The sequence below is a fragment of the Cryptomeria japonica genome, chromosome 7 (genome assembly GCF_030272615.1).
Source record: "Cryptomeria japonica chromosome 7, Sugi_1.0, whole genome shotgun sequence".
Taxonomy (NCBI): Eukaryota; Viridiplantae; Streptophyta; class Pinopsida; order Cupressales; family Cupressaceae; genus Cryptomeria; species Cryptomeria japonica.
Genome location: NC_081411.1, coordinates 98,155,396 through 98,166,704, shown reverse-complemented (window position 1 = coordinate 98,166,704; position 11,309 = coordinate 98,155,396).

The window sequence follows — 11,309 nt, the reverse complement described above, 5'->3', positions numbered from 1 at the left end:
TCTCCTCCTTTCTACTGAGATTAAACAAAACACAGGCCAAAACACAGGCTTTTTCTGCAACTCGGAACCTATAGATGGAAATATCAATGCACAAACAAATGACACAAATTTTCTGCTGAAGTTTCTTTAAAAGGAAACATTTTATCAAGTACCCATTAGTTATTGGTAAAAAAGAACTCAATCTGATAAAATGTTTTAGCCATGGTTTGAAACATTTTATCATATTAAGTATCATAGAACAACATTACAATATTCAAAAGTCCTGACCGGAAAACACACAACCATCTATCAGATAGGACTCATAGTATCAAAAAACCATGGCTGGAAAACCCACAACCCATATCATATGTCCATTACATATAGGTTATGGATGAAGCATAGGAAATAATACAGAATATATCCCAAAATTTACAAAAATACAACATCGGAGGTCCCATATTAGCAGTATATCATAAAAGGAACAGGTTATCAACTAGCTAAAAAGGAAGGAGGAGTCGGGATTAGTATTATCTCCCAGAGGGGGGAGCCACACAGTCCATCCCAATTTGTCCTCGCACCACACCTGTACATGTCCTCGATGAACTGGTCCTAAAAGTGTGGGTAGGCAGTCCTTCCAATTCCATCTGAGTGAAGTCCTCTCTCTGTTGTCTTGCCTCCATCTCCTGCATAAATTTCATTAATGCCTGCGCAAAGTGTGTCTAATTACTTCCCATTTGGTCCCAGGTAAACCCATGTGACAACTCCCTGATGAAGACATATGTTGCACTATCGTTCAACCATCTATCAAATTTGCCCTCATCAAGACGGAGAACCACTGTGACTTGCATAGCAACAAGGTAAAGAATGAGTCTCCTAAGAGACTCAGTGAGGTATCTACCCTTGCCAATAAACACATCATCATTCCTAGATTTCCAAATGATCCAAAGAATTTCCAAGGAGAGAGCAGACCAAAAGAGATTAGCACATTTCTTGCCACCTTTAATATAACCAAGGACCACCTCATCAGTAGCAAGACATTTAGTATCAATTGAAAGACCAAAAAAATTCCACACCTCTTTGGCAAAATGACACTCAAAAAAGATATGTAGCACAAATTCAGGGAGACAACACAATTTACACAATAGGGGGTTTCCATTATTGTCTTTAAGAGGGAGCTTGTGAAGCAGAAGTTTCTAGGCAAAGAACTTCTTTTTTGGTTCAGGCGGAGCAGACCAGAATCTCATGAGAGCAAAATGCCACTTTTTAGAATCCCAGGTGAGATTCTAAACATTATTGAGATGAGTTAGGATATCTTCGGAATCAACAAGGGAAGAGTAGACAAGTTTGGATTTCATTAGAGGGAGGGGAGAGTCATCAACCCAACAAAGGGAAGAAATAGGGGAGAGCAAAGGAGGGGAAGATGAGGAGAGGATGGGGTCCAGTGCAGTTTTGAGGACATTGTAGGTTCTAGCTTGGGAGATGGGGAGGTTGAAAGCCAAACTAAGAGCATCCCAAGAAATCAGAGAACCGTCTGTAGACACCTAAAATTGTCTTATCTAATTAAATAAATATTTTTATTTATTTAATTACTTTAGCTTAATTCTTCTATTAATTGAATAAATCTTTATTTATTTAATTAATTCATTTATCCTCTTCTAGCCTTATTTCTCATTTAAATAAATACTTTTATTTATTTAAATTATCCTTTTCCTAAATTAAATAAATATCTTATTTATTTAATTGATCCCATTTCTTCTATTAATTAAATAAATCTTTATTTATTTAATTAATTCATCAGCCTTTTCTACCTATGACACATGTCATTCATCTCTTAATTCCTACACTACCTACCCTCTCATTATTTTCTTATTTTCTTTATCTACCCTCTAATCATAGCCGACCATTTATCTTTTACACCTCTCAATCTTATCCCTCCATTTCATATAGTGTCTTCTATATAAGGACATGCTTCCTTCATTATCAACCCTAATCAATCTATGCATCCTAATCAAGCCTACTTGCAACCACATTTATGTTCTTTGTTGAGCTCTTGTGCACATATAAAATCTGAGAGCAAATATATCAAGCAAGATCAATGGAGATAGGAAGAATGGAGATTCAAACCCTATTGGACATGTGATGGTATAATCTTTGTGATTTCATTTGATTTGCATTGTCTTAGGTAATCTTCATATGTTATGGTGGATCTTTGTTGTTGTTAGGCTAGGGTTTTGTGGTTGAATTCATTTAGTCTTTCAATATTGTTGTTTCCACTTTTCACCATATACATTTTGGCACACCCGGTGGGACTCTTGTCCCTTTTGCATTTAACATCTTTTGTTGTAGATTTTGTGCTTTTGAAGTTGCAGATCTGATATTTTTGACAACATTTCGACATTTTCGCGTCTGCGCACTTTCAGATCGCGTTTTTGATTTTCTGTCACGTTTGTGACGTCTGGAATTGCATCTGCGTCTTCAACATTGTTTTACTTTTTTGTAGATTATAGAGTCACGTCTGTGTTCCCTAATCGCGTCGGCGAGGTCTCGAGACACATCTATGTTCGCGAGCCGCATCTATGTTCAGGAGCCACGTCTGCGTCAGATCTAGGCGCCTTTGCGTATTTATATAGCATTTGTGTTCCTGATAACTGTGTTTGTGTTCAATTTTGCATTTCGGTTTCTTTGATTTGGTTTTTCATCATTTGGGTTTCATATTTGGTTTATATTGAGCTAACATTTTTAGATCTAGCTAATGAAATTGGTGCAGCTTGTCTTGAAAGCAAAATCGTTTTGTCGAAGGCCCCTATTTCACAAAGTCTTTTGGATCTAAAATTTACCTAACTTGTGTGCTTGCAGGAAGGGGTGATTATTTGAAACAATCCAAACTACTAACAGATCTTTGTTGCAGGACCTTGGCAAGGGTTTTTGATCTTTATTGTGTGCCTTGTTTTCATAGACTAGCAAACACTTCAATTGGTGCACTAAAATTGAACCAGTGTCTTTTGTGTCTTGAGCAATAGGCTCTTTTGTTTCATCTTTAGAGGGCATTTCTCCCTGTGTGGTCATTAGGACTACTAGTGAGGAGAGAACGACCCAAGTGGTAGCGAGGAAAACCCACCTCTTCCGAACCACTATAAACAATTGTATCCATGGTAAAAACTATGGATAACGTGTGCTGATTAGTTCATACCGACACTGTGTCTCCCCATAAACCCATTTGATCAAATTTATTTGATCATTTGTAGGGTGTAACCCCTACCGGTTGGGAGCCTTTTGTATTTACAGAGCTGAAAGTGCCGCATGTATGGCCACACGAGCGGATGTCCTTACTATTACCTTTTTGTTTCAGAAGCCAAAATCCTTCTAGTTATTGGGTCAGGAGGTCAGACCTCTGGAGCGACCCACACACATACGGTTCTTAGTAGAGATACAAAGTTCGCCACGGGGAGTTTTCATGGGGACTGATGCTTGGCTGCCCCGAGAAGGTAGTGCCAAGGGTGGAGCCAGTGGGGTCAAGCATCTAAGTATCCGCTTTGAATAGCGTAGCCTCGGGGGAAACCCCATGTGGGATCAACAACTATTGTCCTAGCTAGCCATAAGAATTGTGCTTGTCTTATTTTGAACAATCAAACATTCAAGACCAAACATCAAAACATTGTGTCTTTTGTGTCTTCAAGTGTATGCAAAACATTGTTACATCAAACAACACACTTTTCTTTAAGTCATTTTGAGTCTAAACACTTGCAAACATTGAGTCTTCATCAACATTGTGTCCTCTTGTCATGAAAAATAGTTGAAACATTCAGATTTGGTCACAACAAAATAACTTTACAGATTGGAAAAATTGCACTTAGTTTTCAGAAACGCGTCTGTGTCTGACAGAGTCGTGTCTGTGTCATATAACCGCATCTATGAAGGGCAGAAATGCGTTTGTGTTCTCTTGAGAAACATTACATTTACAAAATCTCAGAAACGCGTCTATATTTGACAAAACCATGTCCGTGTCAGGAAATCGCATTTGTGAAGTATGCAGGCACGTCTATGTTCAGAATTGAAAACTTTACAACCAAGCAAACAAGAACGACCAGTTTCAGAATTCTTGAGCTTCCTAGGTTATTTCTCCAGGATTTCATCTAGCATTCAACCTGTCTTTGGGTCTCACAAAGTCCATCATTACTTTACACCTTACATTACAATCACATTTGTCTAAACTTGAGTCAAAAGGTCACTTGCTTGTCCTCATCTTACTTTGTCAACACACTACACACAACAACATTTTGCTAAGTGGTCCCTCATCAAGGTCTATCACCTTTGGGTTTCATTTGGTCTTACTTAGAGTCAAGGTCAACTTACCTCATCAAGAGAAACTATCATCTCTTTGGAAGCCACACCTGCTCTACTACATACATACTTGGTCTTACACTTTGGACATTGCAAGTACACCTAAGATTCATTTACATTCCATCCAACTCTTGGTCTTCCATACTTTTTCCATTTTCATCTAGTCTCAAACATCTTGGTAAATACCTAGTTCATGGTTGAAACCCGTTCTAAAAAATCTAGGAGAGAAGCTAAAGAGGCTCAAGTGTCTGCAAACATGAGTTCCTATGAGTATGACAATGATGTCTTTTTCAATTATGATCATACTACATTACCTGACATGGATGCCTATAGAAACATTCCAAATGTTGAGAACATGGACACTACAAACAACAATGATACACACAATGACAATATGGACAACATTTCAGTACATTCAGTAGAAGTGGAAGACTCCATTAGGGATCCCCGTTTCAATCGACTGGTTGAGGAAATAATGAGAAGAGATAGACAATATTTCTTACAAGTGATGGAACAAAGTGGAGCCAAGATCCCTCATGATTTTGACATGTCTCAAATAATGGAACATAGACCTTTACAACAACCTCACCCCAACATGGATCAAAGGAGGCCTAATAGTGGAGGCAAAAGAGGACCACATCTTGTGCCTGAATCACCATCATCTTTGTTTCAAAAACCTGAGGTCCCATACACACATGGTCAAGCATATGATACTCACCTTCGTAGACCATTATGGAAGTCTTATGCAGAAAAATTTACTCAATCACATACCAATGCTAAGGACCAACCACCAAAGCAATTGGATATCCAAAGGCATGATCAAAATTTGGACACAAAGAAACCCCACGTCAAATTTGGGGATAACACATTAGAGAAAACTCATGACATGCCTGTAGAGTATGGTATACATGGACAAAATAGATATTCCATTCCTCATCATGATTCTATACCAAGTGGTCCATATACGCAACATCATTATAGACCTCCCCCATATGAACATGTGTATGATCAATACCATCCATATATGCAGTATGCTCCTCCTCCACCTGGTGGTTCAGGCATGGGGTATGGTCCAAGAAGTCAATCTCCACCTAAGAACAATTTGGAACAACAAATTAAAGACTTACAAAAGAAAATGGAGGACATAAATACATCGAAGCCAACTTACACAATGAGAGACATATGTCCCTATCCGTTTGACAAGAGCATTCCAATGCCTCCTTTTCCTACACATTTTGTGACACCTAAGTTTGATAAGTACAGAGGAAAAGGGGATCCTAAAGCACATATCAGACAGTTTTTCACAGCTTGCATTGAGGTAGCAGCAGAAGAGACATATTTGATGAGATTATTCCCACAAAGCTTAGGTGATCAAGCTATGGAATGGTTCTCCCAACTCCCACCTGGAATTAAGTCATGGGGTGACTTAGCAGAGGCATTTATCCAACATTTCTCATACAACATAGAGACAGACATATCAGTCACTACTTTGTGCAACACCAAACAAAAAGATGGAGAGTCTTTTTCATCATTTTTACAAAGATGGAGGAATCTAGCCAGCAGATGCTCTTGTGAAATTCCACAAAAACAAATGGTAGAAATGTTCACCCAAAATGTTAACAAAGAGATTGGTTATGACTTGAGAAAATCTTGTTTGTCCACCTTCAAGGATGTCATTGAAAAAGGCTTAGCAATAGAGAAGGTCCTAATTGAACAAGGAGTCATTAAAATATTCAAAGAAAACAAAGAGGACTATAAAGGAAAAGACAAGCCAAGATTTTGGAATAAAAACAAGAACACAGTCAATGATGGTGTTGTTGATGCTAATACGGTACAACCCAAAATCATTTTTTCTGGATCAAGCTCTACAAACAATCAAGTGAATACTCAAACAACTTCCAAATCATGACGGAAGTACACTCCATTGGGAGAACCACTAGAGTCAGTTTTCAAAAAGCTAGTGGCAAACAAAATAATAACAATTCCAAATTTACCTCCATATGAGCCAAAGGTCAAACCAAATTGGTGGAATGATGATGAGTGTTGTGAATTTCATAAGAGCAAAGGTCATAAGACAAGAAATTGTCATCGACTGAAGAAAATCATACAAGATCTTATTGATAGAGGTGACATTGAGATTGAAGGACACTCGTCCAACCAAGAACATGAGATGTTTAAAGAACCATTCCCAAAACATGACAAGGGAAAAGCTAAAGCCACAGATGACCAAATCAACTATACCAGAGCATCCTATAACTATGATTCAACCATCAATCACATTTCAATGGACAATTATGTCTCTACCATTATTATCAAGGACAAAACGCCTGAGAATTCTACCCAAAGACCTAAGATTATCCTAAAAGGCATTGGATCCTCTTCCGAACCTACCTCTGAATGTAATGTTACAACTTGTCAAGGTAAATTCAACTTGCAAGGTGCTCCAGCCAAAAACACAGCTTCCTCATCAACCAAACCTGAGTATGACCTTGTAGAACAGTTAGGAAAAACACCCGTGCTCATCTCAATCCTTGAGCTCTTACGCATATCCCCCGCACATAAAGCCATTCTTGACAAAATCTTGAGAGACACTTCTATCCCTACTGATCTGAACGTGGACCAGTTTCAAGCCATGATGGGATACCTTTTCGTTCCACACTCCCTCACATTTACAGAAGCTGATGACGCCTCTATGAGCCAACCACATAATGCACCTTTACACATTGAAGCCTTCCTACAAAAACATCCAATAAAACGAGTCCTGATAGATGGAGGAGTTGGTCTAAACATTTGTACCTTGAGCACTATTAAACAATTGGGATATTCAGACAAAGCTGTAAATTCTACAAACAAAATTACCATCAAAGCATATGATGATGAAGAACGTTCATCCAAAGGTACAGTGACCTTGCCTTTGGGCCAGTTACAAAGGATGTGGTTTGTCAAGTCCTAGACCTAAATCTCACATACAATATATTACTAGGACGTCCTTGGATTCATGAAATGAGGGCAGTCCCATCTACATATCACCAGGGCATTAAGTTTCCTCACAACGGAGTTGAAATAACAGTTAATGGTGATCCTAATCCATTCATATACTGCAATAACTTAGACCAAAAACTTAGACGATAATTCCAAGTAATAGGGAGGTTGTCCCTTCTTCTGCATACGTTGATCCTAAATCATTAAAACCTTCGACATCAAAACAAGGTGAGCTTAAAGGGAAATATCAGGACAAGGGCATGGGTGAATACACTTTGAATCAAACCATGTGCTTACAACAAGTTATGAGTTCACCAAAATAATATGGACGACCACATCCTTCTAAACGAGTATCTATCATTACACTCAAATGGGATCCTACTATCTTCCAAAGATGGGGTGAAGTGGAAGAAGAAGACTTATACAAAATGCTTTACAAAGACCCTGATAATGGTACACAAGATCACATTAGCATACAATGTAAGAAATATGGCAAAGGATTCAAGATCCTACAAAAATTTGGGTATGATGGCAAAAGTCATCTGGGCTTAAGAAAGGAAGGTATCATTGAACCTTTACAACCTAAATTGACATTAAAAAAGGAACATTCGAAAGGATTTGGTTTCATGTCTTCCAAGGTAAATACTCAAAAGACAAGAGAAGCATTACAAATCAAAGCCATCAGAGGTCAACAAGAGAACCATTATTCTACTTACTCCAATGAATGGGAATGGGATTCAGACAAGTCTTCCAGTGACTATGAATTCACCGAGACATTCAGAGAACCAGGTGAACCCACAGAAGAAAAGGAATTTTATAAAAAAATTAAAATTGGTTAAGAAACAACCCCTGAGGATCCCACACAATCCCTACCTCTAGGTTCTAGGTCAAAATCACATAGAATGAGGACACCTGTCCCAAAATGCGCTACTAGTGATGACAATTTGGATTCGTTCACGATCAAGACAGATGAGGAGAGTGCCAACGATGACCTCAATGATTACCTCGACATACCCGAATATAACTGCATCTTCACCCTAAATCCCGCTAACTTTGAAGACATCAAAGGCCTTCCCCTTGTTCACCACCAACTTATTGATTGGGACCATGAAGGACCTACACAGTTCAATACATTCCAAAATGATGAAGCCTTTATTGACTATCTAGGCATACGAGATGATCTTCCCCCTGGGGACCATAAGGCAGGATACACTATAGAACTCAATAGCGTGTCATATTTCGGTGAGGGTGTTGGGCCTTCCAGTCACAAAAATATAAAAATAAAAACAAATCAAGGGTCTTATGGTGAAAACCATGTTGTGGCGCTGTCTGATCCCAAAAAAGTAAAAAGAAAGGATGTATATGAGGGCGAAAACCTCTCCGAGGCACTCGAAGATGGAAGGCTCGACATTCTCCCGACATCATATGAGAAAAAATCATCTATGTTGGTGGAGGAGACCATCAAAACAAACATTGGTATAGAAGAAGTTCCACATAACAAATTTTTGGCACAATCTCTCACAGAGATAGAAAGATCAAAGTTCATAACTTTCTTCACAAAGCGACAAATGAATTTTGCATGGTCATATGTTGATATGCCTAGATTGGATTTGGATTTGGTAATGCATCATTTGACAGTTAAACCGGGGGAAAACCAGTGAAACAAAAGTTAAGAAAGATGCATCCACAAGTGGCATTATTAGTCAAAGCAGAGCTTGAAAAATTATTGGATGTCGGATTCATACGCCCAATTGATTATCCTGAATGGATCTCTAACTTAGTGCCTGTCAGTAAACCAGATCGTAGCATCAGAATATGTATAGATTTTAGAGACATCAACAAAGCTTGTCCTAAGGATGACTTTCCATTACCAAATATTGATGTGATCGTAGATCTTACAGCAGGTCATGCGATGTTATCTTTGATGGATGGATTCTCTGGTTATAATCAAATAAAAATTGCATCCGAGGATCAACACAAAACAACATTCACTTGTCCTTGGGGAAATTTATGTTGGAATGTCATGCCCTTTGGGCTAAAAAATGTAGGCGCTACATATCAAAGAGCCATAACTACTATCTTTCATGATCTCATGCACGTTACTGTGGAAGATTATGTTGACGACCTCTTAGGCAAATCAATAGATAGAGATACACATTTGGACATACTTTCAGTCATTTTTGATCCGTTGGAAAAATACAAAGTAAGATTAAATCCCAAGAAATGTGTCTTTGGAGTAACCTCTAGGAAGCTCCTGGGATTCATTGTCTCAAAAAGAGGAATCAAAGCCGATCCAACAAAAGTCAAGGCCATTCTAGAGATGCAACCACCAAGAAATATCAGTCAACTTCGATCTTAGCAAGGGAGACTCCAGTCCATATGAAGATTCATAGCACAACTTGCAGACAAATGTCATCCTTTTCAGCACTTGCTACATAAAAACATCAAATTCAAATGGAATGATAACTGTCAACAGGCTTTCCAGATACTCAAAGATTATCTTCTAAATCCGCCAGTCTTGATGCCACTAGTTCTAGATCAGCCCCTGTTACTATACATATCCGCTACTTCAACATCACTGGGGGCACTCTTAGCACAACAAGATGTCGAGGGCAAAGAAAAGGCAGTTTACTATATCAGTCGCATGTTGGTGGGATATGAGCTAAACTATGCACCAATTGAGTGTGCATGTCTCGTCATGGTCTTTGCTTCGCAGAAATTATGACACTATATGCTAACTCATAAAACTAAGTTGGTCGCAAGGATCAATCCATTGAAATACCTTCTTAATAAAGCAACGCTTACTGGTCGACTCGCCAAATGGGTGATGCTCCTGAGTGAATTCGACATTGAATATGTGGACAGAAAAGCAATAAAAGGACAAGCTATCGTAGATCAGTTAGCAGATGCTCCCATGATAGATGATGCTCCTCCAACTTCAGAATTTCCAGATGAATCCATCTTAACAGTGTCACACGCAAAGCCTTGGCAGCTATACTTTGTCGGCTCATACACACAACATGGTGTAGGAGCTGGTATCCTCTTCATCACACCTCAAGGGGATTCCATACCAAAATCATATCGATTATCATTTCCTTGCACTAATAACATAGCAGAATATGAAGCATTAACAACAGGATACGGATTACAGTTCAGTGGAAGATCCAGGAACTTCATGTTTTTGGGGACTCTCAACTTGTAACTCATCAAGCAATTGATAACTGCCAAACAAAGGATGAAAAATTAATGCCTTACAAAAGAATGGTGGATGACCTGAAACAACATTTCACGAAGTTAGACTTTGAGCAAATACCAAGAGAGCATAATCAAGCCGCAGATGCCATGGCTATAATTGCTTCACTAATCGATCTAGCACAGAATGAAACCCGCTATGAGTTCTTGGTGGATAACCTTTTGGTTCCTTCGTATGAGATCACTCCTACTGAGATGATATATGTTGTCGATCTTGATTCCCCGTTATATGGTTCTATTTTCACATACCTTCGTGACAATACCCTTCCTCCTGACTTATCCAATAACCAATGTCGCACTTTCATTCGCCAATCTTCTCGATATGTCATTTTAGCTAATATCCTATACCGTCGAGGTCTAGATGACACTCTTCTTAGATGTTTAGAAAGGGACGAAGCTCGGATTGCGTTACGTGAAGTTCATGAAGGGATATGTGGTCCACATTCTAGTGGTCCTACGTTAGCCAAGAAACTCATAAGGACTGGATATTACTGGCCCAATATGGAAAAAGACTCATATCAGTTTGTCAAGAAATGTAAGCAGTGTCAACTTCATGGAGACCTCATTCATGCGCCAACACAAGAACTTCAACCAATTGCGACTCCTTGGCCCTTTTGCCAATGGGGACTCGATCTCATAGGCAAGATTCATCCTCCTTCCAATGGCCACAAATTCATCATCACCGCCACAGAGTATTTCACCAAATGGATCGAAGTCGTGCCTCTCACACAAGTCACTAGAAAACAAATTGCTAC